Raw genomic sequence first — 27,706 nt, 5'->3', positions numbered from 1 at the left:
GAGCAAAGAAGTAGTGGCAGAGCATCAGCTACATTTTGCTACACCCAAGGGTGATTCAAAAATCAAAAAAGGAGATTAATAAGACCATATTTTTGCCTAACAGCAACGAAAATAATTGAGGAGATGACTAAGAATATCTCAGCACAGGCTAAATTTAACTACTTTGTACAGATACTTTTACTGTACTTTTATTTTTGCACATGGAACAAGGTGTGATGTAACTAACACACCACAGTTAAATATTTTTATATTGAAATATGAATAATAAAATCTGTTATTCGTGGTTCCTTGTCCCTTTCCCACCACATTATGCCTCTTCTACTCAGATTTGTCTGCACGAAAAAAAGAATTTGCTTGCACCAAAAAATTTCTGTCAACTGAATCAACAGAAAATGCCTAAAACACTCTGAATTTTACATGCTATTCGATACAAAAAGAGCAGGGAATGGCAGTGTTCCATTGCAGTGTCTGTTCACCATGAATTTCATATAAGAATCTGGAAAATAAGTTTTCCACTTATATTTTCTGAAAATGGATTCACTGAGGATCTGAGCTGATAACATGAGGTAAGCAAACTTGCTTTCTTTACACAACTTCAAACATGAAACCTCATGATTAATCCTGGCATAAGTCTAGGGAGGGAAATACTATTATTTATTCTCCCAGTTAGCATTCTCTGCTCTTTTATGTCAAAACGAGAACATTTATAAAATGGTTGATTACTTTATTAGTCAGACAAGTTAATTCATTTGCAGATGTTAAATTTGATAAGGACAGAGGTATAATTATATTATATAATATTTCAATGCAACCTCTTTCACTTAGAATTAAATATGTTTAAAGACCTGACGAGGAAAATTGAATACTGTGCCCTTATTACTATTTTTTCACCACGGTGACACAAATGTTGACAAGTTTCTCACAAATTTATAATTAGAAAGCCCCAAGCACTGAGCCTGAATGATCTTGAAGAAGCAAAACAGAAGGTTTTCCTGAGAACTGGTATTCCTCAGAAACATGCCCTGACCTTTCGCAGTACATCTGCAGATATCCATACATACGTATTTACAAAAAATCATTAACACTACAATTAAATATTGTATTTGTGCACAACCCAAATATTGGTTCAGTCATCCATTTGATTGGTAAGTTGCTTCAACTGGCTTCACAATCAGCACTGAATCAATGACTGGTGGTGTAATGGACAAAAATGACCTGCATAAGCCAATTTGACTGCCAACATCACTTTGTGAATGTAATCATTCTTATTTTGTCCTAATTATAGTCTAGAGAAATAAGAATTAAGAACTATTATCACTGAGATATTGCATGGCAATGCTAATAAAGTGGCTGCTTGAGGTATTTTAAATTTTTATTGAAGCATATTAGAAAAAAGGAAAGGCCACTTATTCTGAAGAGAAGTTAAATAATTTAAATGTCAATATGATAGCTATCTTTACCGAGCATCAGAGTTTACAATTCTTCAACATGAGAAGCAGCAGCTCACAGATCTCATTACAAGTGAAATAACAGACATTTCTTCATTTTATGATCTCAAGGTTCTCATTTGCAAGAAAGAGAAGTGGCATCTAGAGAGGATATCAGCATTTGTTCTAGCCTCAAGTGCTGCGCGTTTTTGTCAGATTCAAGATACCAAATCACACCTTGATTAGGCACATCTCCTCTTGGGAAATCCCACACCATGTCACACAGTTATTTCTGGGTTAACCAATGCAAGATCCTTATGTTGTATTATTCAAGTTATAAAGTAAAGACAGTGCTGAAAGTATTCTGCAGTAAGCCTCAAAACAGTGAAAATGAGCCTCTCTAAACTGAGAGAGAAAACTTTTAAAATATAATTGGTGTGTAGATTATTCATGTTACAGAGAAGTTATGGTTTAAAGATTTCGCTAATGGTAATATTTGGGAGTAGCAAAAAGCCTTATTCTATTCAAAATGTTTACTTAATAAAGATAATTTTATTCATAAAAAGAAATCAGAACAGCTAGTGGTTTGTTTTTAATTTTTTTTTTAGTATATTTTTAAGTAAAAACTAACGTAAGGACAGTCTCTCATGACTTTTTTGCCCTGGCTAAACTCCTGTGCTAAAGTAACAGACAATGGTCATAAAGTTTTATGCTTCAATCTTTCCATTCAGTGACACACAGCTAATATGTCACAGTTATATTTTACTTTCTAAACAGCTTATCTATCTATTCTTCTGTTGCACTGTGAGGGGTTATACTTAGTGCTATGCCTTGGCTGCCATTTAGTTTCTAAATGGAAATCAGAATATTACACGTGCCAGGCCTCTCCGAGACAAGAGGGAGGACATACCACTCCAAAGATCGAGATGCAGACACACTACTTGAAACTTCACTGTATAGAAAAGGAAACAATTTCTTAAAGCTCTCCGCTTTCCAATATTCACTTAATAAAGTTAGGCAATACTACTTGTAAGAGTAACAACAGCAACTGTAATAATAATAGTGATGAAGATGATGATGAGACTAATAATAGTAGTGTTCCTTCATAGAATCATAGAATGGTTGGAGTTGGAAGGGACCTTAAAGATCACCTGGTTCCAATGGCCCTGCCATGGGCAGGGACACCTCCCACTAGACCAGGCTGCTCAAAGCCCCATCCAGCCTGGCCTTGAACACTTCCAGGGATGGGGCAAATGCAACTGTCTGTATAGAGTTTTCTTGTACATTCTTCTGAAGATGTTGTGATTGGAAACTTGTCACTGGCAGTGAATACCAAGCACGAGAGTAACTTTAACTTAGTAAACTGTTTGTTTTTTTTAAATTGTGTTACCAATATTTGAACCCTCAGTGCACAACATAACTAAGGATATACAACATATTAAAATAATTTGACCTAATTTGATATGTTGTTTTGTTTTTGTTATTTTTTTTTTTCTTTCATAATATAATATGGCTTCAAGTGCAACATGGCCTGGAAGAATCACCCTACAAACCTTAAGCAGTTGTACTAAGAGCTTGAAAACATACCTATGGTTAACTGTTCGTGTGAATAGCATAGTTTCCTCTAACAGGACAGCGAAAGCCCTTAAACATAAACATACAGGTACATGTTTTTAGAACTGATGCCCAGTTAAAGAAAGATACAAATAGATGATGTGATATACCATGACTGGAGGTCACAACCCATGTGAACTCATGGGAGCAAACAGTCCACAAACCAGCTATCCTCTCAATGCATAGGCATGTGCTTATTTTTAAAAAGTTTAAGGAAGTGAGAGTTATAAATGATATCCATAATTCTTGCCACAGCACAAGTGATGCATATTCATGGAAAAGGTAAAAAGCAAGAATGTTCCTCCTAGGGCACTAATTTATATAGGATGCTGCGCTGGTTATTACATTAAGGCAGAATATATCCTTTCTAATAGCCTGTTACACAAGTGCATGCATAATGCCTGAGATTACAGACAGAGTCAAAGATTAAAGAATACACTAACACAGTTTCATTATACTGAACATCAAAATATTAGCAACAAAAATAAACAGCTGGGAAAGAAGGAATGCCAAAGTTATAAAACCCAAAGCAGCAAGCACTCAATTTAGAGATTAATCTTTTAAAAAAGAGATAGCAATAAAAAGCATCATCAGAACTAAGCCCCATTAGCAGTTGTCATCTGTCCTTTGTTCTGAAAATGGACCAGTCCCAGAGTCCCCAGAAAACAAGACAAAATTTATGGTGAGGCCCTGGATCACATGGGTTGGTGAATAACACCATACATTCCAAACTTTTAATTCTCGTCATTATCATGATTCCCATGCAGCACTCATGACAAAGATACTTTACTGGGTCGTTTCTGAGGGCTTATGGAAAGTCAGCCTACCTGACAATCAGCAGCTTTCCGAATGGCAAAATTTTCTGATTAATGCAAATTTGTTTGCAGGAGTCATGCATGTTTTCAGGCAGGGGTTACAATTTTTCACAAAAATGTACTGATTTCACCAGAGTTTTCTTCCTGAGGTGATTTTATAGGGATCCAGGAAGAAATGAAAGGCAAAGAGCAATACAAAAACTTTTAACCTTTTTCTGAAGTCACTGGGGGACTTTGTTGAATTTTTTTGTCCATGCCAAAACTCTCTGAAATAAAGCTACACTGAATCAAAAAGAAGAAAAGACTTAACTCATGCACATTGCTTATCACCAGGCTACATGTATACACATTACAAAATGTCAGGAATTTTTTAAGACATTTTAAAAAAAAAGAAAATTTCTTTCGTAGAAGAGAGCAGAAACTCTGTGTCTTACAAACCACTGCAAAATTGTCTTCATGGAAACTGAACTGAAGATTAACAACAGACACCATTTCTGGTGCCTCCCTCTCTAATTAATTCCTGCTTTGAATGTTGACCTTTCCAAAGCTTCCCTCTTTAAACATTACGGGTTTGTAACCATTATTCTATAACCTAGACTATTTATTATTATTTTTATATCTGATAGAAAAATTCACCACAAGTAATATTTGTTGTTTTGCCTGTTTTTTTGCATAATGAATCATTTACAAACAGATCCTGACGTTTTTCTTTTTTTTTTTTTTTCATTTTCTTTTATAGTTTCTTAGCATTAGCTGAAGGGTTGCATAAATAATTTTCAGACTATGGTTTATTAGTAAATTATTTATTCTGACTGTTCTATTTTCTTTTTTGCAATTCCTGTTTTTTGACCTAAGTCAGATGGTATATATGGGTATATATGAGTAACTGAACATTTTTAAATAGGAGAATGATGAAAAGTAAATGCCAAATAATGCACCTGTGGGATGACTTTTCATGCTAAATTTTATGAAATGTTTTGATTCACTATATTTTTCATGAATTCCCAGTAGCCATACAAATGCTTGAAAACCAACCAAATAAATAAATAAAACCACCTGCACATCAGGGAACCAAATTCAGTGCTTTATTCTGTCAACAGCTTTCAAAGCATGCAATCAATTCTGTGCAAACTTAACCTATAGCCAAATTTGCTAGATATGTGTAAACTAGTGATATTCTACTGATAGAACAAGACTACAATAATGTGTAGTGCTTCTCCATGTTAGATATATTAATAACAAAACACACAAAGAGATTAGAAAAAGCTTTATAATGCTAATGGGAAGAAAATTTGCTACAAGAGGAAGTTAAAGCAACTGTTCTAAGAAAAAAAGTTAGAGAAAACTTATCATAATTTACAGAATTCATTATTATTTATCAGTTACCACAGAACTCTTTATGCATATAAGTCTGTTAGCCCTTCAAGAACCTAACATGTTTCTATATGTGTTCCTGTGAATAATCCACATAATGTCATTTATCTTTTACTATCGGTGGACAAAAATTAAACTATTTAGTCTAAAGTCAGTGATATGTAACTACTTGTATTTTCTTAAGTCTATATGCTTTAAGGGGTTTTTTTTATGTATTTTTTTTTTTTACAGTCATGAGTTTGAATAACAACCCCCAAAATCTAGAAACGAGAGGGAAAATATGGATTTGAACCAAGCCTCACCTAAATCTCACAGCTAGACCTGATACATATAACAAAATTAGCAATATCTAGAAGTATTAATGGACAGTCCCAAGATGTGCAGTAATTACATGGCAGATCTGGGTTCTAATTTTGCAGTGCATATTTATTTCTTACTAAAAGCACAATAGTGATTGATTCACACCTGGTTCATTCTATCTTATATGCTTGGGGGTTTTTAGTACTTGTCTACTAGAATAATAAGTCTGCCTGTGCGACTCAAGTAGGCAGAAAGGTGACAAGTCTCCTGTTTTATCAACAGGATCCCTCCAGAGCCTCAAAATGCACAGTCCTTGCCTTTGTACGTTATTCTTAGAAGAAGAGAGAGGTTTGCCCTTCAGAGAGAAACCCTTTCCATGATATCCTTAGGATAACCCTATCTATCTCATGGTACCTTGAAGCACAAACTCAGAACTTTTCCCCTCAGCACACTTGAGCTGCTTTCAGTTGTTTCTGATGGAGTGGGTTTCTGTATGGAATGAGACCTCCCTTGTGTTTATATCCTAAAGTCCTTTGAGCCTGGCTCTGAAAGCTTATATTATTGTTCTTCCTCCTGGCTTCCCCAGGACGAACACATTACAGAACCTAGATTTATTTTTAAGCTTTTCCTCTTTGTTATGTAGTGCCTTGTTATCTTTCAGTAACACATTTTGTATTTTATATGCTTAGCTTAATTTACACCTCCATACTGTTATTTATGCGTCATGTTTAATCATTTGTGTTTCCATGCCATCTGTACATTGGTTTAGAGTGTTTATTTGGATATTAGATTATTTAGCCTTCTGTGTATGATACTGACACAGAAGTACCTTGCAGCTTTTTAAGCTAATGTTAACATATTCTGTGAGGGCTCTTAAGAATTCTTTGGTTAGCTCTATTATTTTTTTCTCCAGAGGGAGAACTGCTGTTTTAATTCATTCTATTTGACATACTGCCACAGGAAACCTCAGACTTTAGAAATACAGATTAATTTGGGTTGGTCTACTCTTTGTGTTTGACTTTTAGGCATTAGAATAATCTTGTAATCTTCCTAACCTTCTTACTTCTAAAAAGGTAGTACTTCCTCCAAAGTCAGTCCAAAAAGGAAAAGCAGCAATTGTAAGCATATTCAGACCCTTTTTTCCAGATAAAAAAAGAGAAACTATTGAAAATCCCAATTCCGGGAAGGAGGACTACAAAATGAGAGGTGAGACAGAAGGAACATTTCAGGGGTGCTGTCCTTGCCTCCAAGGACTCCAAAGCCTACAGTCCCTTGAAAGGGTGCTAGACCTTGACCATCCCTATAATTTCATCAAATTTTGACACAGCACAGGTGATATACAGATTTAATTTACTTCTGTTAATAAGAAGTAATATGGTGGTTATAATCATAGTTTAAAAAATAATTCTTCTCAGAGGGAGATGGATTTGTGGAGTACAGCAATAAAGCACCATGATGTCTAGTTTGTAAGATGTCAAAGTGAACCTTACAGAAAGTAGGCTGTACGACAGAGAATCGATAAAAGAAATTCACCGGTGCTTAGTAAGAGCTAAACAGCAGTATTCCACTTTTGCCTGCTAAATGGCCTGTCAGGTCACCTTGAGCAAGGCACCTTCCTGGGCTGGGCTTTCTAAACTGCCTAGGGATGGTACTCAAGTCTCCTACACCCATGACTAAAGATGACTTTTTCAAAATAATTCAATATCCCTTTGGGAAACACAAGAGAAGACACCAGAGTTTTAAAAGTTGATAGAATACGATGATTCTTATTCAGCATCTAAATTACTTGACTGTTTTAAAAAGGTGTTGCACTTTTATATCTAAAATGAGTGCTTCTGAATATTCTGAAACTTCTGCCCAAGGTGCAGAAGGTAAAGGCAGGGACTAGGAGAATGAGAAACCGCCCATTGTAGGAGAAGACTAGGTTCAAGAACATCTGAGGAACCTGAAGGTGCACAAGTCCATGCGACCTGATGACATGCATCCACAGGTCCTGAGGGAACTGGTGGATTAAGTCGCTAAGCCACTACCCGTCATATTTCAGAAGTCATGGCAGTCCAGTGAAGTTCCCACCTAGTGGAAAAAAAGGAAACATAACCCCCATTTTAAAAGAAGTGAAAAAGGAAGACCCAGGGAACTACAGGAAAGTCAGACTCCAGTCAGTCTATGCTAAGGCACGTGGAAAATAAGGAGGTGATCAGTGACAGCCAACACGGCTTCATTAAGGGTAAATTGTGCCTGACAATTGTGGTGGCCTTCTACGATGGCATTACAGCATTGGTGGCTAGGGCAAGAGCAACTGATATCAACTACCTGGACTTGTAGAAAGGATTTGATGCTGCCCCACATGATGTCCTTGTCTCTAAAGTGGAGAGACATCAATTTGATGGATGGACCACTCAGTGGATAAGGAATTGTCTGGATGGACACACTCAAAGAGTTGCGGTCAACAGCTCATTTCCAAGCATCAAGGAGTGGCAAGTGGAGCTCCTCAGGGGTTGATACTGGGACCAGCGCTGTTTAACTTCTTTGTTGGTGACATGGACAGTGGCATTGAGTGCACCCTCACCAAGTTTGCCAACGACACCAAGCTGTATGGAGCAGTCAACACACTGGAGGGAAGGGATTCCATCCAGAGGGACCTGGACAGGCTTGAGAGGTGGGCCTGTACAAATCTCATGAAGTTCAAAAAGGCCAAGTGCAGGGTCCTGAATGTGGGTCAAGGCAATTCCAAGCAAGAATACAGGTTGGGCGGAGAATGGATTGTGAGCAGCCCTGAGGAGAGGGACTTGTGGGCTACTGGTGGATGACAAGCTGAACATGAGCCAGCAATGTGCGCTTGCAGCCCAGAAAGCCAACCACATCCTGGGCTGCATCAAAAGAAGTGTGGCCAGCTAGTCAAGGGGGGTGATTCTGCCCTTCTTCTCAGCTCTTGTGAGACCCCACCTGGAGTACTGCATACAGCTCTGGGGCCCCCAACATAAGAAGGACATGGACCTATTGGAGCAAGTCCAGAGGGCCATGAAGATGATCAGAGGGCTGGAGCACCTATGCTATCAAGACAGGCTGAGAGGGTTGGGGTTGTTCAACCTGCAGAAGAGATGGCTCTGAGAGACTTTATAGTAGCCTTTCAGTATTTAAAGGGGGCCTACAGGAAAGATGGGGAGGGACTCTTTATGAGGCAGTGTAGCAACAGGACAAGGGGTATCCAATATTTATTATTATGATTGGACATGAGATCTGTTCTGAACTGAATATAGTTTAATATTGACATTAATGACCAATATAATGGAAGAGTGAGTATAGTTATTGGAATCTAAGAGCTAGAATTCAAAATGATCTGGACAAACAGGAAATATGGCCTGGAAAAAATATGGTGAAATTAATCACTGACAAGAATGTATTGTAGCTAGGCAATATGGAATGGGAAGACCTGGCTAGGAAGCAGAAAGGGAAAGAGTCTGAGAGCTATTGCGCTTCAAACTCTACAGTGCAATCAGTGGCAGAACGTAGCGAAAAACAAATGTCACACTGGGATGGACGAACAGATGTGTCACCTGCAAGACACAAACTTCACAGTCTTCCCAGCCACTGAAGCCTCAGCTGGCATTCTGGATGTCTCCCTCTCTCTCAAGGAAACAAGCTATTTCTATTCACCTCATTGAGTACTTTATATTTGCCTCTAATTTGAGTACATTTTGAGTATGTGAAAATTGGTCTTTCCAGGTGCTGGTTTAACCTACTTATCAGCTACTCCAGACTGAAGTTTACTAATGAATTTCTCACACAAACACACTCACATATGGATTAGACAGTAGCATTGCAAAGCAAATAGTTTGGAACAGGAATTAATAAGAAGAGAGGACAGACTGTAAAGTGGTGAGGTGCAGGGCTTTACCAAACAAGCATGCTGACCAGCTGCTGGCTTACACCCAGCTGACCCCTTCTATACCCATTCTCGCAAGTCTTCCAAGCTTGTTCCTCCCTTTCGTCTTGGTCCTTCCACGAAACATCCCACAGTAAATTTTGGACAACTCCACAAGCCCTCAAATATCCCATAGTAAGTGAGTACTTTCCCATGAGACCCATGAACATCTTGTTTCCTCAGCCTTACCAGCTGCAAAAGTTTGGGTTAACCTCATGAAACCTATGCATAAGCATGTGCCCCAATAGCCCAGAAAACAGCAACACAAAACATTTCATCTTTCATCTATGTTATCTCCAGTCATTGGGGTTTAATTTATTACTTGTCTTGTCTGTTCTTCTTGTGGTGTTTTTTTTTGTTGGTGGTGGTGGTGTTGTTGGTTGTTTGGTTGTTTATTTGTTGTTTTTTTTTTTTTTTTAAATTATCAAAAGGCACTAAACAGAAATCCTTACAAACCTGATAACCTCAGGTTATCACAGTCATTTCCTAATATCTGGTAAGGACGCGATTCAGATTTTATTGATGTAGATATATTCTCCTTGATTAGGTGGGACTTCATTCCTCTAACAACTATCTGGCAAGTTCATATTTAGTTATGATCTTTGAATGTGACCAAGATTTAAGCAATGATGAGCATACCAATCTAAGTACACTTTCTTTCCTTCTTTCTTCCTCCGTTTCTTCTTTTCCTTCGTTCTTTTTTCTTTTTCACATAGCACAAATAATACTTGAATAAAGCCTCTACAGCATATACGTCTAATGCATGTATCCTAAGCCGACTAACACATTCTGTATTCCTTTCCAACCATGAAGATTCTGTGATACCTTCAGTAGATGGAAATGTATATTTATGTACAGGCACAGAAGGCTGGTAACAACATCATGAGGGACTGAGTTTTCACACAATCTTCATGGTTGGAAAGGACCTTTGAGATCACTGAGTCTAACCAAACAACCTACAATCTCTGCCACTAGAGCATGCCCTGAAGTGCCACATCTAGATGTTTCTTAAACACCCCTAGGGATGGTGACTCAACCACCACCCTGGGCAGGCTGTTCCAGTGCCTGACCACTCTTTCAGTAAAGTAATTCTTCCTAATATCTAACCTAAACCTCCCCTGCCACAACTTCAGACCATTTCCTCTGGTCCTGTCATTATTCACCTGGGAGAAGAGGCCAACACCCACTTCTCTACAACCTCCTTTCAGGGAGTTGTAGAGGGCAATGAGGTCCTCTTCTTCAAGCTAAACATGCCCAGCTCCCTCAGCCTCTCCTCATGTGACCTGGCCTCCAGACCCCTCACCAGCCTGGTAGCTCTCCTCTGGACATGCTCCAGCACTTCAATGTCTTTCCTGTAGTGAGGGGCCCAGAACTGAACACAGCACTCGAGGTGAGGCCTCACCAGTGCCGAGTACAGAGGCACCATCACTTCCCTGCTCCTGCTGGCCACGCTATTCCTGATACAAGCCAGAATGCTGGTGGCCCTCTTGGCCACCTGGGCCCACTGCTGGCTCATGTTAAGCTGGCCGTCCACCAGCACCCCAGGTCCTTTTCTGCCAGGAAGCTTTCCAGCCACTCTGCCCCAAGCCTGTAGCATTGCTTGGGGTTGTTGTGACCAACATGCAGGACCCGGCACTTGGCCTTATTAAACTTCATACAATTAGCCTTCACTCATTGATCCAGCCTGTCCAGGTCCCTCTGTAGAGCCTTCCTACCCTCAAGCAGATCAACACTCCCACCTAGTTTGGTGTTGTCTGCAAACTTACTGAGGGTGCACTCAATCCCCTCATCCAGATCATTGACAAGAATATTGAACAAAACTGGCCCCAAAACTGAGCCCTGAGGGACACCACTGGTGACCGGCCGCCAAGAGGATTTCACCCCATTAATTACAACTCTCTGGGCACGGCCATCCAGCCAGTTTTTAACCCAGTGAAGAGTACACTTTTCTATGCCATGATTCGCCAGCTTCTCCAGGAGAATGCTGTGGGGGACGGTGTCAAAGGCGTTACCGAAGTCCAGATAGACAACGTCCACAGCCTTCCCTGCATCCAGAAGGTGGGTCACATGGTCATAGAAAGAGATCAGGTTGGTTAAGCAGGACCTCCCCTTCCTAAACCCATGCTGGCTGGCCCTGATCCCTTGGCTGCCCTGCACTTGCTGTGAGAGCTCACTCAAGATGATCCACTCCATGATCTTTCCTGGTACCGAGGTCAGGCTGACAGGCCTGTAGTTTCCTGGATCCTCCTTCCGACCCTTCTTGTAGATGGGTGTCACATTAGCCACCCTCCAGTCATCTGGCACCTGCCCAGTTGACCAGGATTGTTGATAAATGATGGAAAGAGGCTTAGTGAGCTCTCCTGCCAGCTCCCTGAGTACTCTTGGGTGATCCCATCCGGCCCCATAGACTTATGTACGTCTAGGTGCAGAAGCAGACCATTGACCGCTTCCTCCTGGATTATGGGTGGATTGTTCTGCTCTCCATCCTTATCTTCCAGCTCAGGAGGCTGAGCACGCTGGGGATAGCTGGTCTGACTATTGATGACAGAGGCAAAGAAGGCACTAAGTATCTCAGCCTTCTCCTCGTCATTGGTTGCAACTTTCCCCCCCGCATCCAGTAAGGGATGGAGATTCTCCCTGGCTTTCTTTTTGTTGATGTATTTATAAAAGCATTTTTTGTTGTCCTTAATGTTCGTGACCAAGTTGAACTCCAGCTGGGCTTTTGCCTTCCTAATTTTCTCTCTGTGTACTCCTCCTGAGTTGCCTGTCCCTTCTTCCAAAGGTGGTAAACCCTCCTTTTATTCCTAAGTCCCATGCGAAGTTCCTTATTCATCCAGACTGACCATTTTCCCGGCCCTTTAGACTTGCGACACTTGGGGACAGCCTGCTCCTGGGCCTTTAAGATTTCCTTCTTGAAGAGCGTCCAGCCTTCCTGGACCCCTTTGTCCTTCAGGACTGTCTCCCAAGGGACTCTCTCAACCAGTGTCCTGAACAAGCCAAAGTCCACCCTCTGGAAGTCCAAGGTGGAGGTTTTGCTACCCCCCCTCCTTACTTCGCTACGAATTGAAAACTTGACCATTTCATGATCACTAAACCCAAGACAACCTCCGACCACCACATCTCCCACTTGTCCTTCTCTGTTTGTGAGCAGTAGGTCTAGCAAGGCACCTGGCAGGTTGAAGTCCAGAACCAGAACATGGGCTGGCGATTGCGAGACTTCAGCCAGAGGCATATAGAACACTTCATCTGTCTCCTCACCCTGGCCAGGTAGTCTGTAGCATACTCCCAGCACAACATCTCCCTTATTTCCCTTCCCCTTCAACCTTACCCATAAACACTCAACTTTATCATCACTGGAATCTAGCTCTATACAATCAAAACACTCCCTGATGTACAGAGCCACACCCCCACCTCTCCTTCCTTGCCTATCCCTTCTGAAGAGCTTATAGCCATTCATCGCAACATTCCAGTCATGACAGTGATCCCACCACATTTCTGTGATGGCAACTACATCATAGCTGTCCTGCTGCACAATGGCTTCCAGCTCATCCCGTTTGTTGCCCAAGCTACGTGCATTCGTGTAGATGCACTTGAGCTGGGCTACCGATTTCACCCCCATCCTTGGCCCTTTATTCCTAGGCTCATTACTAGTGGGCCTGGTTTTATCCCCTTCCCCCTTTGATACTAGTTTAAAGTATTGTCTTCTTGCATCATATAATCCCTGTCAGCAGACTCAGTTCGCCTATGTGCAGCACTTGGTGACATGGCCACACTGTTTCTAATCCCAGGGATAATACATCTTCTTTATATAAATCTGTATCAGTTGGATGTATCGGATGACGAATTCACTGCTACTTTACACATGTGACAGCATTTACGAGGCAAGATATTCCCACTGAAGGCTATAAAACGTTGTTTTGGGTTTTTTTTAAGTTTTATATATATAATATATATAAATATATATAAGCATATATAACATTAAAATATATGTTTTTATATATACTTCTATATATATGTAAGTATATATGTAAATATATAGAAATATATATAAACATATATACATTTGTATATATACTTATATAAACCTATATATAAAAATATATACGTTTATATATACTTATATAAACTTATATATATAAATTTATATACTTTATATATAACTATATATACACATTTTTATATATAAGTATATATAAAATATATATAAATATATATAAGTATATATAAAAACATATATATGAACTTAAATTTATATGTTTTTATATATATTTATATATATACATATATATAAATATATGTTTTTAATATATATATGTACTTTTATATATATAAGTGTATATATAAATAAATGACACAGTGACAGGGAACTTAATTGTCTATGCTATTAAATAGTTAGAAGGGTCCCTTGCTTATTAGTTGGCGCATGAAAGACACCTTTCCCATTAAGAGGTGAATATACCAACACCCTGTTTTGGAGGCTAAGAGTGTTTAGCTGTATGGATTTCACAACCAAAACAATGGTCACTAGCATATTTAATGTTCTAGTACAGATGTAGTTATGACTATTTGCTCAGTACTAACTCATCCATCTTCACCTAAAGGTGCACATGGCTATGTTAACAGTCTGAATAATGACTGATAAATATACACAACTGTTTTCACCTAATGCTCATGCTGGAAAGCAGCACTGCAGAAACAGACCCATAAGTCCCGGTGGATAACAAGCTGACTATGAGCCAGCAATGTGCCATTGCAGCTGTGAAGGCCAAAAGCATCCTGGGCTGCATTAGCAGAGTGTTCAAGTGAAGTGATCCTTCCCCTCTATGCAGCGCTGGTGAGATGCACGTGGAGTACTGTTTCCAGTTCTAGGACCTCAAGTACAGCAGTGACACAAACATACTGGAGTAAGACTAGCAAAGGGCCATGAAGATGACTAAGGGATTGAAGCACCCAACATATCAGGAGAGGCTGATAGAGCTGGGATTGTTCAGCCAGAAAAGAAGGCTCAGGGGAGGTCTTATCAATGTGTATAAATACCTGAAGGTGATGTTAAGCAGATGGAGCCAGGTTCTCTCATATCCAGTGACAGGACAAAAGGCAGTGGAAACAAACAGGAATACAAAAAATGCTACTTAAACATGAGAAAAAAAGAAAAAAAAAAAAAAAAAATCTTTCTCCTGTGACCATGGTCCAGACACTGGAAGAAGTTTCCCAAAGAGGTTTTGGAGTGAACCCGTGAGCAACTTGCTATATCTGACCCTACTCTGAGCAGCAGGTTTGGACTAGATGATCTCCAGGGTCTTTTCTGATCTCAACTGTTCTGCGAGTCTGCTATACAAACACACATATGCAGAAGCATATATGTACTATTTACATATTTGGTATATAAATAATCAAATAATATAATACTGGTCTCTAGGTCTGTCTATAATATAGCTGAACACTTTAAAAACGCTTTAAACATTTATTTTATATTATTTATATATAAAGCACATGCAGTATTTGCCTACACAGTGTTCTAACAAACACAGAATCAGGCATAGGACTTTCAAGTAATAGTAGGTTCCAATCGTTTCAAATAAACAAAACTCTGTCTCCTTACAGGGCAAGATGGAGGAGGCAACTGCTGTCCTAAAATTACCTTAGAACTTTTAAATCTCCACAAAAATACACAAGTAGTACAGTTCACTGAAAAAACTCAAGTGGCAAATTCATTCTTTCATTAAAAAAATTAAACCAGATATCTTCATTCAGTCTTGGACATGGTCTCTAACATTAATCACAGCCAGCAGTAAACACAACTAAAGACCAGTCTCTCTCTCCTGCATAGATCTTTATTTCACTTCAAGGACTAGAGAAAACAGAATAAAACAGAGCTAGACATTCAGGTTCTGACACTGATCCTGGAGTTTTCCTGCCTTCTAAGCCAGAGACTTTTTTTTCCCCTTTTGTTAGGCAAAATACTGCTGCAACAACGTTGTTGTTTACTACACTTATTTCTTAATTTTCTAGGAAAGAGTAAATATCCTGTTGTACTCAGAACTTATGGCCATATATCTGAACTTCTCTTCCCTTCCCCACATCACATTAAAGATGTGGGCAGATGAAAGATTTTATTTCTTTTTATTTCCAGCTCTTTTTCCCAAAAGACTTTTTGTTCAAAAGTCTTCCCTTTACTCACTGGTTCAAAAGATAAATTACTATAATTAAGCTACTCCTCTGCAGATTTTCCTCTCCTCTTTAATATATAGCATGGTTTCTATCCACTGAAAGGACTTTCTTCAGTGGTAAAATCAATTGTTTGGATAATAAAATATTCACAGAGGCAATAGGGTAATTTTCCATGAGGAAAACATCCAGAGCACATGCTTAAGCACTGCATTTGCTTTCTCTGGGAGTCCTTTCCTTAGGGAGAAGATATAGGCGAGTTGGATTTGTTCATTTCAAAAAAGGAACAGTGCTTTAAAGCTCAATGGTTAAGACTTTCACACAGAAAACAGAAGATCTGGTTTACCTCGGTGATGAAACCTCAGCTCCCATTTGTCAAAAGAATACTCTAACCCATAAACTACAGTGTGAGGAACAGAAGGGGCAAGCAAAATTGATACCTGCTGCGTCTCACTTCTCCAGCTACAGCTGAATTATTTTAGAGCAAAGAGTGCAAGAGTCAGAGGGTCAGAGACACAGGACATGCAAGAGCGATTCCTACAGCTTAGTGAACAAAATATTCATCAGAGACATGATGGATCATGGCTCTAGTTCTAGCTCCCTGTGCTACTGCTAGGGTGCCTTTCATTGCTTATTTTTATTATTATTTCTTGACAGAGCTGTCCCATGACAAAGCTAATGCCTAATTCCACAAACAGTCCTATGGAGGTCAGGATGGCAATGTGTTGTACAACACTATCATGTTCATGTTTCAGGTTCAAGGATTGTGTGAGGAAACTGTTTCTAAAGATCACATGTTAAAAGTTTACCCTTTCTGTTTGTTTGCCTGCTCATTTGAAATCTGCTGGGTCATTCCTTCTATTCATCTTTGGTTTGTTTTATGAAACTCTTTCAAAGAAATTTGTATTAAATTTATCTGGGTTGGTTTGTTGTCTGTTTGTTAAAGAACAGAAGTGTTCATTTAAACACCTTTTGTAATTGCTGTATATTTGCCCATCCAGATTTTCACAGAATTGTTAAGGTTGAAGTGGACTCGAGGAGACCTTCTAGTCTAACCCCCTTACTCCAAAAGGATCACCTACAGCAGTTCACCCAGAACTGTGTCCAGTGGGTTTTGAATATCTCCAAGGACAGAGACTCCACAGCCTCTCTGGGCAAACTGTTGCAGTGCTCAGTCCCCCCTACATCATCTTGCTAGGTACTGAGGTGAGGCTAACCAACCCGTAGTTCCCCAGATCCTCCTTCTTGTCCTTCTTGAAGACAACAGCTACAATTGCTTATATATATATATATATATATAATATAACATAATATTTTATATGATTTTCTCTATACTACAATTCAGAGGTAGCAATCCAGACCGAAAAGATCATTATAAAAATATATTTGTCTGTTTATATGAACTCCTGAACTTTCTTATTTGCCTGAGGAGCCAGACCTTGTCACTTAACATCAGTGATTATGTCTATACTACTACGTTAATAGTGCCAGGGAGTGTACACAGGCACTGAAAATTCCAAGTTACACTGTTAATATTTCAGGATGGATATAGTGCTGTCTAAACCACCTTGTACTCTCCCAAACATTGCCCAAGCAGAATTCAAGATAAGAAGAACTGTCCTAGGCCATTCCTATTTACAAACAGGGTTTACATACAGCTCAGCCTACTTTGAAGGTAAGAGAATGTAAAAACAGTCAGACCACGCCAGTTGACTTAATGCCATAAAATGGTCTATTCAAATGTAATTTACTAATATAGATGTAGCCAATGTTTTTTATCTTCAATTAAGGTTTTTTAAAACAAAATCCTAAAGACAATTGTGAAAGAATAAAAACAGGGTTTCACACACGTTGCATTCTTCTCAATACATAGATATGTTACAGGACTGGCTAAAGTTTGGCATGATCCAAAGATCTTGGCTGTCACATGCAAGGTCAGAGATTTGGTGACCAGTCTGAATTCTGACATACCAGAAACTGCAAATGACTGGTGCTTTTCACATATGCTTCACATATAATATTTTTTTTCTTCAAAGAAAAACAGTTAAAAATATACCAGATCAAAGCACAGGTATGAAATTCAAACTTTAAACCAAAATAATCACTGTGACTTTTTGTAGAAAAGACTTAAAACCAATTATATCCTTGAATATTACGGAGTTCAGCTAACAATTTAGGGATCATTTATATAGAGAAAAGAGGAACATATAGCCTGTGGTGATTATTAAAGTGTAAACTCTTCAGGAAGAGAATGTGAAAAGTGCTTTGAAAAGTGGTGAATAGTCTACCAAAGGTGCTGCAGATCAATAGCAGAAGCTATCAGCTTGCTTTTGAACTCCTTCTGGTGTCTCAACGGTTAACAACGATTCTTCTTAACCTCTTGGAAAGGTGAGAATGGAAAGTTTACTGCTTCTAGTTTAAAAAAGCATGCAAAATTAAACTTCCTAACCTAAAACTATGTTTTTAGCTAAGTCGGCCTTAGCCAAAAGAATTTCTTCAGTCCATTAGAAAATTACGGGTTTTGCAATTTTGTTCATTTCCAAATTTTTCCTTGCTGTGCCAGAGACAAGTTATGAGATTGTGTAGCACATCACTGAATTCATGTTGTGGACTGTTTCTGTCAGTGCAGTCACTGAAGAATACTCCCTAGGGTTCCAAAGCAGTGTGAACTACAGGTTTCCATGAGAGGCGGAAAGCATTCAATGTATTTATTTGCCAAATACAACACATTCTCTTGCATGGATCACAGGGAAAATAATATCATGGAACGAGATGAAAAACAGCCCTGTCACCTATAAAGATTTGAGTTTGCCCCCCTCCCCCCATTTTGTACATATATATCAAAGAGTACTTTAATTACTGCTGAATCTAGAAAACTATGATTACAGAGGTGTGGGCTATGCAACATCCATCTAATGGAAAATGGGAAACACACTCAGCCAGGGACAGCAGTTCTCTTGTCCTGAAATGATTTGGCTCTGCAAAGCCTCCATCCATATGACTAAACCCTCTTACTCTTCAAAATATGATGGCATCATCCAAGACAACTACTGGCAATTGTTCCTGGCCCATACTGACCCTTAACCCATTCTAGGGTCTGCCTGTGAAAGTAATAGATGTCCTGAGCCAAGAGAAAAAACTTTAAAAGTGCAAACAATTTATCAGTATGGACAATTCACTTCAGAATCTGAGAAACCATTAGTTTAAAAAAGAAGTCTATGTTGTAAAAGCAGATTTTGCTATTACAGTATACTAGAAAATGTTCTGGGAGAATGCTGGGGAGTATCAGGTCATTCTTTCTTACGACAGCATGGAAATCATAGAGCAGCACTTGGGTAACCTTTCCTCTTCAGTCATATATTTTTCTCCTATGGTACAGGAAAATCTGTTTTCCAATAAGAAAGAAATTGGTGTCTGTTGAATTATTCTGAGTTTATAAATAGATGGCATAAAGATCTATTGAGCATCAAGGGTAAATTCAAATACATACATAAGCTTACCATCCAAAGTGTTCTGCTAGGACGGTACAAACTGGTGTAGTAATTATCTGAGGAACAAGCAGTTAATTCCAAGAGACAAGGAACAATTCCCAAAATAATTTCTCTAAGGTGTCCTCTGTCAAACTGAACTAGACATAGTGACGTCTCAAATTCCATCTAGAAGAGCAAATCAGTTTATATGTTTCCCTTCACTATTAAAGTAATGAATTCAGAAGTAGAGGGTTTTTTAATGTTGTCTACCAATAATAGCCTTTTGATGATCCTTGTCATCCTGCAGTGAAGTGTAAACACAATAAATTTAACTATGGTGTGAAGATCATCTAAACAAAAAGCAGAATAATACTCTCTTCCTTCATGTTATCAAAAGCTGTACTGTTGCATGAAACAGGAATGCAATAACATCCCATACAATATTAAATGTATATATTTTAATACAGCTCAGAAGTTCACTTAAATTACACTTTTTGGTGATATAAAGCATAAACAATTTGAGACAATAGTCATATTATTGAGAGAAGTGGTGTCAGGAGTGAATTTCTGAAAAAATAACTTGCACTCTAAAACACAAACCAATAAAGAAATGCAGGGAAAATGAATATTCTTTATTTTGTCCTACGAACCTCATGATGCAATCAAATGTTCCACTGAAAGTGAATGGATGACTTTAGAATAATAAATCAATGTTTAATGCCATGATTTGTGAACAGTGGGAGCAGAAATCTATTAAAATGCAAAACATGGTGAAGGAAAGGAATAAGGAGAAATATTCATATATGTATATGGGGGAAAAAAATTAACAATTTCAGCTATTCTAATCCGTGTATTTACACATTTCACAACTCCTCCTAGTTATTTTTTTATTCCTTTGTACATGGATGTCCTGGACTCTTCCTAAGCAACCTTTCTCTCTTTCCAACAACAGGGTATCCAGACTGCAGAGTGCTGTATACTTGTCATTTGAAAGACATTTAGAAGAATGACATGATGTATATGTCAAGTCAGACGTTCATACTTTCTGCAAGTCCTCCCTTTTCTAAGCACTGACACAAAATACTTCCAATTTTTTCAAAACTATTCCTTGGCTGCTGGGACTGTATCTTGACTTAATTGTACCCTCTTTTGCATTGTTTGCCCGTGGCATGAAAAAAAATGTCAAAAAGGAGTTTCATTGCTTTCATCTCACCAGGTGTTGAGAGGGGATTAGTTCATTTTTCAGGGAGACTGGCTACTCTTGAGCAGGAACTAACAGTAAATCTACCCACTACAGATCCTTTGAACGTGCCTGGATCTGCTGTTGCACCAGAAGAAATATGTAGTTAGCTCATTAATACACTTACACACTCCATTGGCTGTATTTTATGGAATTTTAAGGCATTCCATTGCTTGAGGGATTACTCAGAGTGTGAATAAAAGAGGAAGAGGAATAAAAGAGGAATTGTGAATAAAAGAGGAAGAAAAAGTTGCAAAAGTTGTTACAATTTGAAGCCTTGATCAATCTCAATAAACTGATGACTGCCAGCTTCTTTTTTATGAGCCCTGAAAGAGCAATGCACACTGACAGTAATAAAACTGGGACATATGCTTCAAGTGACAAGGATGAGTCTGATGTAACATCAGACATCCAGGAGAATTAGTGATACTATGGAATTACTGCAGTAGGGAAACCACAACGATCATGAGAAATATCAGCGAGTTTCTTGACGAATTGTCCCTGAGTATCACTAAGGGCTATCCCCATGCATACTGTTAGGGACACCCTGCAGTAAAATTGTTCCAACGATACACCAACTCAAAAATGTAGTCAGCCGTTCTTCCTAAGGAAGGGGAGGGGACTACCTACACTTCATCACTAATTCATTACAACTTGCTTATGGCCATGGAAAATCTTTCAAGTCTGCTATTGCAAGAACTATGCAGTACCACATGAGTAACTACTATTCTCAAACTAAGGAATCTTTTCAGCTCTTTCTTCCACTATGTTCGCAATTTACTTTTATGTACTCTTTGTCCTACTTCACTTTTCCCATCTTTAAACTATTTCATTAATCCCAGTAGCCACCATCATGTAATTTTGTTCATTTGGATAGAAGATATTTCCTTCTTTCCAGTAAACCCATCTTCTGAAATAGGTGCACTGCACAATTTATAACATTATGTTGGGATTATGGTTGCCTAAAAAAATTACAGAGTTATGTTATTTTTCTGTCATTGTAACTCACATTGTTGTCTTTGCTCTTCAAAAAACTAATGAGTTCAAGCAAAGAACTGCATTATTTCCACATGCAGATGTTTAATTTACATTTGATTTATATAGTCTTATAACATAAAAAAAAGAGTGCACCAATATGTGCAACGCCAGCCATTAGTTTCACCTTGGCTATACGAGATTATCTTTCTGGAATTCTAATACAGGTTAGTTTTTGTTGCAGCCTTGCACAGTGATTGCTTTTCATTCTTTCATTTCAGTAAGATGCTCACCACCAATGATCAGGTTTCATTCAAGTATCTCGCTGAGGGATCTTTTATAGGTTTTACTTCAGGATTACAAATAAAAGATCAGTTTCTAAAACAGGAGATGAATGGGGAATGAAGGATGATTTCTTTGAATCTCAGCTATTTGATGAGAAAGACAAATCAACTCTAGTGGAGAGATTCAGTTTAAGACATTTAGATGGATGTAAGCAGGCACCTAAGGGTCTAAATCACCATTCTAACCACAAAACTTGATTCAGATTGTTAGTATCTACAGTCACCTAAGAAAACCTATAGCATCTCACTTGGCTTCTGTATGCTGCTGAAGAAGGGTACAGATATGCTGTAGTTCTTGTGTCATATTGTCATATTTGTCAGCTTCACGTAGACACCCGATTCTCTATGGCATCTCAGCTAACGTTAGATATCTCAGTTTAGGTGAGTCAGAAGAGCTTTACAGATTGATCAAGACAGGTAGTTGACTCTAGAATATGGGTCAGCAATCAGCAACTACAAATGGGACTAAGCCACTTGAATCCATTCTATGATTCTATCAATACAAGTGTTTATGCCCTAAAGTATCCAAGGTACCCACACGGGCCTAGTAGATATGACAAGATTTAAAACAGACCCGGGCTCTTCTGACAACTGTAGGCCTGGTAAGTTACTACAGGATATCACTTTTCACTGAATACCTATAGTTACTGAGTTGCGCCCCATGTTGGGGTGGACTGAATTCCCTTGTAGAGGTATAGTTCTCACTTCACTAACTGCAGTAGGCTCTTAACTCACTACTTTGATCAAAATTACCAGGGTAAAGTTGGATATGATAAATTACACATTATGGAATGCCCCTGGTCTCAATTCAGTTTTCTACACACAGCTTTCTAGTGCTATTTGACTCCTCATGCCTAGCATGTCTAAGACATATGCACAGGTGTGGTAGATATGACAAGAAATACAGGGAGATTTGTACCCTATGCAGGCAGACAGAATAGTCTAGGACACCTTAAATTACACTAGTTGCCTTTGTACGAGCAAGGGAATGGAACCTTCTGTACCTCCAATAACAGAAAAATAGTTTAATTACGGTATAACTACACAGAGAAGAAAATAAATGTTGTAATGCAAGGATGTTTGGAACAAATGTAGAATTCCAAGTATGATTAAGAAAGTATACTGCACTGTGATTTTAATAACTCTGCACAAATTAGACATTATGAATAAGGAAACAGGCACAGTATTACAATAACTATTAAGTCACAGAGAGTGGTTTGTGATATCTTATACCAATAACATTGTAAGTTAAAATTAGAATTTTGTGTAGATTGATTTACATTCAAATTGATGAATCAAGTGTCAGAATTCTGAGCAGCGTCTGGGTACCTTTCTGAAGGCACATATTACTTCTGACTGTTGAAAAGAAAAAGGAATTAAGACCTATTGTTTAAAATTAAAACCAGCTTGTTTGTTCAGAATTCCATTAGATTTTGTGGGGAAAGCACACACAGAGCATGTCCCATGACAGAATGCATAGATTATTTTATTATAAATTATTATATGTACATTCTAATCTCTGAAATTCTTGAAATCAAAAAACTGCTTGGAATTCTACCAGATTTCCAGATTATTAGGAAATTTAGGTCAGACTCAGTGGTCTGTTCTGCAAAACAGTTAACGTAGTCTCAGTTATGCCTTTCATTTTGAACACCTGCCTACATGCCCAAGCAATCTGCTATGTTTGCTGTTATTAGACATCTTGGCTAGCATTTCTAGAATGAAGAATGTGATAAGTTTCTAAGCATACTTTTAAGGAATCATCAACATAAGTTATTAGTATTTTTCCTCATATGCCTGTCTTCCTGCAGGATTCACACTGCAGCAATGCAAAGGAAAAGCTCAGAGTTGAGGGGTAATCACAGTTTGAAGAAAAGCTGCCTATGCAATTCCTTAGTAAATAGAGGAGTCTGTGTGACTATTATCAGCTGTAAGTAGAACTTTCAGAAACATTCTTCCCTTTCAAAGAAAAATGATAAAAATAACTACAATTACTATCTAGAGTGTGTGGACAAAGTTTTAGAATGACAATTTGACCTACAGTCCTTCATATCAAGAAAGGAAGTGGGCATCACAACAGTCCTTGGTGAGGACTTAGAAAAAAAAGGCAGGGTGAAGAGCTAGGCTTACTCAAACTGAATTCAAGTCCACAACCTATTTCAAGCTATTGATAGAGGCATGAAATACACACTGAGAAGTGGAATTGAATTTCCCTGGAAGAAGCTTCAGTTTAATTTCTAATTAATATAGATCAGACAACCTAGCTGGGGCATTAAGTGAAAGTTAAAAAATAATTATTCATGTCTGGAACATTAGAAAACACATTTCTAAGGCAATTAATTTATCTTCTAGTAACCAACAATACCACAGAGAATTATGTTTACCCAGCAAGACTTAGGAAGTGTATTTGACAAAACTTTTCTCACTATCCTTTTTGGAAGACCTCAAATTTTAGCATGTCTAGGTTTGATATTGTCTATCCTTTATCTGGTAATTCTCTCTCAACTGCCCTTCCCTTGCAGTGCTTGAGTTTTGCCTTTTTTTAAAGCGAGGCACAAGAGTTTCAAATGAATAGAAAAAATATATTTTAAAAATATCATAAAGCTGCAGCTTTTCTTAAAAGACATCCTTAGACAAAACCACAGGTTCTCTAAGGACCTTATGTTTCTTTGAGGAATCAGCCTTAAGAAACAAAGGACCTTATGTTTCTTTGAGGAATCAGCCCTAACTGGGATGTTGATATGACTTCCACAGGAGCCAAAATTTCTCACTTCTCACTCTGGCTGCAATATACGCTTCACTGACCTTACTTTCACTGGCCTAGACATATAAGAGAATGAATATCTGGAAAAATAAGCCCCCAAGCTGGATCAAAACACTGCAATGTAAATATACCTCCCTGTTGCAGTTCACGATGGGGTGGCCAATGACAAGACAACAGGTGCTCTCCCCCACCTCTTGCTCCAAGGAGAGGAAGAAGAGAGATAAAGGAGATTTATGAGTTTAGAAAAAAACTAAACTACTTTAATGAAGTATTAATAATAAAATAAAAAAGGAAATAATGAAACAGATACAATATATATACAAATATACAAACCCGAACATAGGAAGTTCCATCTAAACACAAGGAGGAACTTCTTTACTTTGAGGGTGGCAGAGCACTGGAACAGGCTGCCCAGAGAGGTAGTAGAATCTCCATCTCTGGAGACATTCAAAACCCACCTGAACACATTCCTGTGCGATCTGCTCTAGGTGAGCCTGCTCTTGCAAGGCAGTTGGACTAGATATCTCCAGAGGTCCATTCCAACCTCTATCATTCTGTGATTCTATGATATAAGTAAATATATACAAAACCAGATCATGTTCCTAGGAAGATGTCACTGTCAGGCACTGGAAAAGCTCCAGACTGGACTCAGTGACAAACAGGAACCAGAACACACCAACCAATGTGAGAAGGCAGATGAGCTAATAGGGTCCTCCTCAGACATCAGTCACTGAAGAAAGATAGGCATTGAAGAAGCACCAACAGAGTTGGAGGAGACAAGTCAAAGAAAAACAGCCTCTGCAGACAAGCCAACTGAAGAAGAGCCAATCTATCCATTTTGATCCCTCAGATTTTATACTGATCACGGCAGATGGGATGGAATACCTGATTGGTCAGTTTGGGTCACCTGACCTGCCCCCCTCCCCACAGGTGCGACCCCTCCACAGGGTAAACAACCCAGTCAGCTGACCCCAGTTGCCACGGCAACAAGCCTGAGCAAGAGCATCTCCCCCTGAACAGAAGGTTGGCTCTGCTCCACCCCAAACCAGGACACTCCCCATCTCCCCAGACAGAAAATGGGAGGGAGGGAGGACTGCATCTGGCAGGTGGTCATCTCACTGCTTAGTGATTCCAGGCGCTGGGACACTAAGGTGACAATGCTATCTGGAATAGAACTGCAACCAGCTAGTGCTTCTTTCCCAAGCATTTGATTGAGTCTAGGAGAGTCCCATCATAAAACCAAATGACAAGATCTGCATGATAAAGGCACTGCTCTCTAAGGAGAGAAAATATTATTGCAGAGAAAGAAGCGGCTGATGTGCTTTCAATAAAAAATGAATACCTTAGCAGAATATCCAGCAAATGTAACAACATAATTAGCAAATATAACATTGATGCCATCCATGAGATTCACAGTAGCTTTGATGTCTTTAATTTTGCTTTCATTTGCTTCTTTGTTTTCCTGATGCACTTCTGAGAACATCTGTGAGCATTTTTTTTATTCCCAAAATAAAGCTCATCAGATATCACTCAACAACCCCAGTGTCTGTTTTTAATTACAATGAGATTCTGAAGATAGTATAATCTTATATTCTTTACTCCAAAAACTTAGGGGGAAATGCCTTGACTGAAAGAGTAGTTACAGATATGAGCCCATATTGGTTTCCTGATACAGTATGGAGACTTTTCCACCATCAAACATGGAGTCTTATACGACACATGGAATTTGAGGCCTCTAATCAGCAGCATTGTGGAGCAGGAAATTTGTCTGCCTTATTTCAGAGAAATATAATCAGTTTATTACCTTTATACCATGAGGTTTTTCTGCTACACTTTAATATATTCTGTCTTCCTACTTACCTTTAGTTATCATCACCACAAATAGAATCAAAATCAAATATCTTTACCATAAGATTTCATGTTATTATCTACTGAAGCAAAAATAAATACACATTTGCAAATGATTTGCTATTCTCCTGCAAGAAAGCTCTCACGGAACTGTAGGAATTGGTACCAACAGCTACATTGAGTAATTTGAAACACGGTTCTTTTCCTTTTTGAACAAGCCGTGATGACAGTAGAGAACAACAAATGCGTTAAACAGCAGAGTGTCTACATTCAGGAAAGTGTAGCTTTTATTAAAACTTGTGTATGTTCACATTCTTTTCTTTTTTAAAATTACTGCAAGCTGCATTCATAGGAAAAAGTTAAACATTTTCTTTCTAAAACATTTTCTTTGAGTGAATAGACATATTGGAGCAAAGGAAGTTTGAAGGAAAAGGCTTTCAGGTGTTACTGATACTTCAGTCAACTACAAATCCCTCCCAAATAGCTTGCAGCTTATGGCTGCAACAGGAAGCAAAGACTAAGGTCAGGAGCAGTCCTTAGCCTTCCACATCAGTGGAAGTGAACCCAGGAGCAGCTCACGTGAAGATAAGAAGGAACTGAAGCCAGACTGCACCTTTCCCTGCTTGGGTTCACTCCATCCAGACCAGATGTGCACCAGCCTATATGAAAACTCTAAACTTGCTGTAGCTTTCCCTTGCAGCAGTGACCCAGAATTTGACCTACGTTCTACATCTGTAATGGACTTTTTGTCCTTTATAAATTATGTGAATACCTTACACCAATTTATTTTATTTTTTTTTATATATTTTGTTTGTAATAAAATAGAGATTGCATTAGTTCGTGGTTAAAGGACAAGCTCAAACACAAAAGACAAGGGGACAAGCCTGAGTTCTGCCTCTGCAACCTCTGATAATCTAATTTCCCTCTCAGTTCCTGAAAAATAGAAGAGGAATGATAATCAATAACGTTTCATGACCTTACAAAGATACTGTGTGCATCAATGCATAGCAATATGATGGGAATCAAGTCTGTGAAGAAACTCCTAATATCCTTATTTCTGAACACTGCAGGAGTTTCACGGTCATAACTACCCTGAAAATTTCCATATCAAAATTACCATAAAGTTGTTGTGGTTGTTCCTGCTGCAGGCAGAAAAGGAGAGAGAAACTAAGAAAAAAAAAATTCTTAAAAGGCAATTTTCTGAGCCACTATCTCCCATCGCTGTGCACTTAAGAAAGGCTTCAAAAACCCTGTGAATGAAGCACTCCATCCTCATGTTTTGTGAGACAAGGCTCAGTGTCTACTAGATATGGTGGTAACGTAGCTGAAATTGCAGTGCCACAGTTATGCGAACCCACAACTTTTCCAGTGTGGTATGATGTCCTGAGCAAGCAAGAAGAATGAGGAAAGGGGTCTAAAGGGAGAATGGGTGCTGTATTCCC

This window comes from Larus michahellis, chromosome 3 (genome assembly GCF_964199755.1).
Source record: "Larus michahellis chromosome 3, bLarMic1.1, whole genome shotgun sequence".
Lineage (NCBI taxonomy): Eukaryota > Metazoa > Chordata > Aves > Charadriiformes > Laridae > Larus > Larus michahellis.
This window is presented reverse-complemented; position numbering follows the sequence as displayed.